Source organism: Tamandua tetradactyla, chromosome 4 (assembly GCF_023851605.1).
Source record: "Tamandua tetradactyla isolate mTamTet1 chromosome 4, mTamTet1.pri, whole genome shotgun sequence".
Classification (NCBI taxonomy): Eukaryota; Metazoa; Chordata; class Mammalia; order Pilosa; family Myrmecophagidae; genus Tamandua; species Tamandua tetradactyla.
The window spans coordinates 146,260,582-146,266,581 of NC_135330.1; the positions used below are offsets into that span (position 1 = coordinate 146,260,582).

General features: G+C 35.3%; 1 long non-coding RNA gene across 9 annotated transcripts in view; it reads right to left on the reverse strand.

Annotated features, from left to right (window-relative positions):
* LOC143679412 (uncharacterized) overlaps positions 1–5,196 on the reverse strand; it is a 94,458-nt gene extending 89,262 nt beyond the window's left edge. For all 9 annotated transcript variants that reach the window (XR_013173725.1, XR_013173724.1, XR_013173730.1 and 6 more), the window contains exon 1: positions 4,921–5,196. This is a non-coding gene — a long non-coding RNA (uncharacterized LOC143679412). The remainder of the gene's footprint in view (positions 1–4,920) is intronic.
* Between the last annotated feature and the right edge of the window lie 804 nt (positions 5,197–6,000).

Sequence of the window (6,000 nt, forward strand, 5' to 3'; positions counted from 1 at the left end):
CACTTTGCTGAACTCATTTATTAGCTCTAGCTGCTTGGTTGTGGATTTTTCAGGATTTTCTGTATATAGGATCATGCCATCTACAAATAGGGAAAGATTTACTTCTTCCTTTCCAATTTTGATGGCTTTTATTTCTTTCTCTTGCCTGATTGCTTTGGCTAGAACTTCCAGTACAATGTTGACTAACAGTGGTGACAGTGGGAATCCTTATCTTGTGCTTAATCTAAGAGGGAAAGTGTTCAGTCTTTCATACAATTAAACATGCTGTCAGTTTTTCCATATATGCCTTTTATCATGCTGAAGAATTTCCTTCTATTTCTTGTTTTCTATGTGTTTTTTATCAAGAAGTCATGCTGGATTTTGTCAAATGCCTATTCTGCCTTTCCTTTATTCTGTTAATGTGCTGTATTTTATTAACTGATTTTCTTATGTTGAACACACCTCTTTTAGTTTGCTAAGCTGCCAAAATGCAGTTACCATGAAATGGGTTGGCTTTTGCAATGGGGATTTATTAGTTTACAAGTTTACAGTTCTGATGACATGAAATTGTCCACATCAAGGCATCATCACAGTGATGTCTTCTTCCTGAAGACCAGCTGCTGGTGATCCTGGACTCCTTTGTCATATGGCCAGGTACGTGGCAGGCCTATTGGTCTCTCCCTTCTCTTCTGGGTTTCATTGCTTTCTACTTCTTGCTTCTGTGACATACACACACTCTCTCTGTCCTTTTCTGTCTGAATTTAACTTTGTATAAAGGACTCCAGTAAAAGGATTAAGAGGTGGGTCACATCTTAAGATCTTACTCACCAAAGGATCCTACTTACAATGGGTCCACACCCACAGAAATGGATTAACTTTAAGAGCATATAGTTCCGAGATTTATACAACTTCAAACCATTTCACCACCTTTGCATACCTTGGATAAAGTCCACTTGATCATTGTGTATAATTCTTTGAATGCGCTGTTAGATTCAGTTTGCCAGAATTTTGTTGAGGATTTTTGCATCTATATTCATAAGCAATATTGATATGTAATTTTATTTTCTTGTGTTACCTTTATGTGTCTTTCATATGCGGATGATTTTTGGCTTTGTGGAATGAATTACAGAGAATTGTTTTTTGAAGAGTTTGAGCAGGATTGGTGTTAAATTTTCTTGGAATGTTTGGTAAAATACCCCTGTGAAGTCATAATATGCAGGGCTTTTCTTTCTTGAGAGGTTTTTGATTACTGATACAGTCTCTTTACTAGTATTTTTTGGACCACAATGGAAAGAAGGTAGAAATCAAAAGCAGAGGGAGAAATATAAAATTCACAAATGTGGAAATTAAACAATGTAAATTTAAACAAACAATAGGTTAAAAAGGAAATCACAAGGAAACCTAGGAAATTGGGTTTGTTGAGATCTTCTATCTCTTCTGAGTCCATATAGGTGGTTTTGTGTTTCATCCAAGTTATCTAATTTGTTGCCAAACAATTGTTCATAGCATCTTCTTATATTCCTTTTCATTTCTGTGAGGTCAGGAGTAATGTCTCCCTTTACATTTCTGATTTTAGTTATTTGTGTCTTCTCTTTTTTTTACTTCACCAGCTTAGCTAATGTTCCGTCAATTTTATTCATCTTTTCAAAGTGCCAACTTTTGGTTTTCTGGATTCACTATATTGTTTTTTTTAATATTCTTTTTCATTTATCTCCACTCTAATCTTTGTTATTACCTCCCTTCTGCTTTCCTTGGATTTAGTTTGCCCTGCTTTTTCTAGTTCCTCTAGTTTTGAGGTTAGGTCTCTGATTTGAAATATGTCTTTTTTTCCCAATAGGTGTTAAAAGCTGTAAAATTTTCCCCTCAACAATGCTTTTGCTGCATCCCATGAGTTTTGTTATGTTGGTATTTTGATTTTCACTCACTTCAAGACAATTTCCTAATTTCCCTTGTGATTTCCTCTTTAACCCATTGGTTATTTAAAAGTCAGTAGTTTAATTTCCACATATTTGTGAATTTTCCATTTCTCCTTCTTATTTTTGATTTCTACCTTCTTTCCATTGAGTTCCAAAAAGATAAGTTGTATGTTTTAAATATTTCTGAATTTATGGAGACTTGTTTTGTGACCTCAGATTTGGTCTATCTTGGAGGATGATTCGTGGGCACTTGAAAAGAATGGATATTATGTCATTATGGGTGAATGGGTGTTCTATATGTGTCTGTGTTCTAGTTTGCTAGCTGCTGGAATGCGATACACCAGACACGGAATGGCTTTTAAAAAGGGCAGTTTAATCAGATGCTACTTTACAGTTCCAAGGCTGAGAAAATGTACCAATTAAAACAAGTCTACAGAAATGTCCAATCTAAGGCATCCAGGGAAAGATACCTTGGTTCAAGAAGGCTGATGAAGTTCAGGGTTTCTCTCTCAAGTGGAAGGGCACATGGCAAACACAGTTAGAGTTTCTCTCTCATCTGGAAAGAAACATGGTGAACATGGCATCATCTGCTAGCTTCTTCTCTCCTGGCTTCCAGTTTCATGAAGCTCCCCAGGAGGCATTTTCCTTCTTCATCTCCAAAGGTTGCTGGCTCGTGGACTCTCTGCTTCAATGGTGCTGCGGCATTCTCTGCTCTCTCCAAATCTCCCATTCTTCAAAGTGTTTCCTCTTTTATAGGACTCCAGTAATTTATCAAGACCCTCCCAAATGGGTAGAGATACATTGTCACCTAATCCAGTTTAACAACCACTCTTTATTAAATCACATCTCCAGGGAGATGATCTGATTGCAGTTTCAAACATACAGTATTGAACAGGGATTATTCTGCCTTTACGAAATAGGATTTAGATTAAAACATGGCTTTTCTAGGGGACATACATCCTTTCAAACCAGCACAGTCTGTGGATCTAGTTGGTTTAGAATATCACTCAAGTCTTACATTTCCGTATTGATCCTCTGCTAGATGTTCTATACATTATTAAAACTGGTGTGTTAAAGTCTCCTACCTTTAATGTAGGATTGTCTATTTTTCCTTCAAATATATCAATATTTGTTTCATATATTTTGCAACTTTGCTGTTAGGTGCATATATATGTTTACAATTGCTGTGTCTTTTTCTTGATTTGACTGTTTTAACAGTATATAATGGCCATCTTTATCCCTCTTAACTATTTTAAACTTAAAGTCTATTTTATCTGATATTAGTATAGCTACCCCTGCACTCTGTTGGTTATTATTTGCATGGAATATAGTTTTTCATCCTTTCACTTTCAACCTTATTAGATATTTGAATTTAAGGTGAATCTCTTGCAGACAACATACAGTTGGGCCATGCCTTTTATCCATTTGGGTAATCTCTCCCTTTTGACTAGAGAGTTTAGTCCATTTACATTTAAGGTCATTATTAATAATGCAGGACTTTCTTACGCCATTTTGCTATCTAGTCTTTGTAAATCTTATACCTTTATCGCCCTTCAATTCTTCTGTTAATGCTTACTTTCATATTTATTTGATTTTTTTGTGTTGTACCATAATGACTTCCTTCTCATTCCTGTCTGAATATATTTTTCACTTATTTTTCTTATGATTTGGGTTAAAATTTAACATCCTACTGGGTTAAAATTTAACATCCTAAATATGTAACTATCATATTTGATTTGACGCAGACTTCACTTCAATAACATATACACACACTGTTTCTGTACCCCTCCATCCCCTGGCCTTTTTTTGTGTGTACTTGTTAGAAAAATATATTTTTGTACATTGTAAATTGCTAGCAATAAATTAATCATTACTTTTTATGCATTTGCATTTTAGTATCTATAGGGATTAAGAAGTGGAATTACATACAAAAAATACAACACAATAATACTGATATTTATAATAGCCAAAATGGTTGCCTTTAACAGAGGTCTTTATTTCTTCATGACACCTTGAACCACTGTCTAGTATTCTTTCTTTGCAGTGAAAAATTCCCTTTATCATTGCTTGTAGGATAGATCTAGTGGTCATGAACTCCCTCAGCTTTTGTTTATCCGGGAATTTCTTAACCTCCCCCTCATTTTTTGAAAGAAAGTCTTACTGATATAAAATTCTTGGTTGGCTAGTGTTTTCTTTCAGGACATTAAGTATTTCCGCCCACTTTCTTCTTACTTCCATGGTTTCTGATGAGAATTTTGCACTCAGTGTAATTGGGACTCCCTTGTATTTAACACATTGCTTTCCTCTTTTAGCTTTCAGAAGTCTATCCTTGTCCTTAGCAGTTTGATTATATGTGATGGGACATATTTTCCTTCAAGTTTACCCTGTTTTATGTTCTCTATGCTTCTTGGATGTACATATTCACGGATTTTGCTAAATTTGGGAAGTTTTCTATCACTGTTTCTTTGATTATTCCTTCTGCCTCTTTCTTTCTTCTCCAGAAGGACTCTCATGATATGTTTATTGGTACACTTGATGTTGTCCCAGAGGTGACTTAGCCTATTCTCACTTTTTATAATTCTTTTTACTTAATACTCCTTAGTTTGACTCATTTCAATTGTCTTGTCTTCCAGCACACTGATTCTTTCTTCTACCAGCTCCAATCTGCTGTTGAAACTCTCCTGGGAATTTTTCATTTCAGTCATTGTGGCCTTCAATTGCAATAGTTCTGTTTAGTTACTTTTTAAAATTTCTATCTCTTTTTTTTAAATTATTTTGTTTGTTTATTCATTTATTTCATTATTATTCATTCATACTATACAATTTTGTTAATGGTCTACCACATGAAAGAATTATGTTCTCAGTGAAAACCTTGATGAGTTATTGCCTCCTTTCCAATACGCATCTTTTCTCTGGCCCAAGATAAATCAAATTCCAGGGAAATTAGGGGAAATCTGGGCAGGAAAATAAAACACCTCATGGCCCACTGACCATCAGTCAGAGACAATTTTCCTTCCATTCTTACCTAAGGTTTCAGAGAAAGGTCTCTTCCTTGCAGACTGCTGCATCATCTTGTCTGGGTGAATGTGAACTTAAAAGAAGAGTTTCTGAAAGGTTTTATCACACCTCCCAGTTGGAGGTGCTGTTCCAACCTCTCCTGAGTTGGGGCCTTGGATTTAGTCCTAATTATCTGCCAGTCTATAGTCAAAGTCGCTCTCCCACAGGAAGATCTCAGATCACCAACCTCCCAGAAGAGCAGTTGGGATATGAGTGAGCACCAAGACTTCCAGTAACCCTTGTGTGACATCATCACTGACATAGCTGAGTTCCGTGGGCCAGTTTGAATCTAAACACAGAAACAAGAAAAACAGCAGCAGCTGGCAGTTGGCAAGGGATTGTGGGTCAGAGTATATAATAAAAATGAATTTAAACTCTTCTCTGCCCTCAAAGAAGTTATAATCTCCAAAGAGATGGATATGCAGTGCTTAATAACTAAATGTGATGGGATATCTATTTCCCCAAACTTCTGGTCTGACTTTGATTGAATCCTCAAAATGTGATGGGATATCTATTTCCCCAAACTTCTGGTCTGACTTTGATTGAATCCTCACTCTTCAAACTTAATAACACAATATCCTGTCTGAACCCCCTCAGGTATCTTTGTACCAGAGTCTTAACACAGGCTGTTACCTCTGACTACAAGTCTTCCATGTATCTCCAAGTCAGGGTGAACAAAGGGAGAGGAGAAGTGGAAATTTCTATCTCTTTATTGAGATTCTTTTTTTATTATTTTTTTAAATTTTTTAAAATATATAGCAACAAACAAATGCAAACATTCTTAACTTATGATCATTCCATTCTATATATATAATCAGTAATTCACAATATTATCACATAGTTGCGTATTCATCATCATGGTCATTTCTTGGAACATTTGCATTTATTCAGAAAAAGAAATTAAAAAAAAAACAGAAAAAAAATTATGCATCCCATACCCCTTACCCCTGCCTTTCATTGATCACTAGCATTTCAAACTAAATTTATTTTAACATTTGTTCCCCTTATTATTTATTTTTATTCCATATGTTCTATTCATCAGTTGACA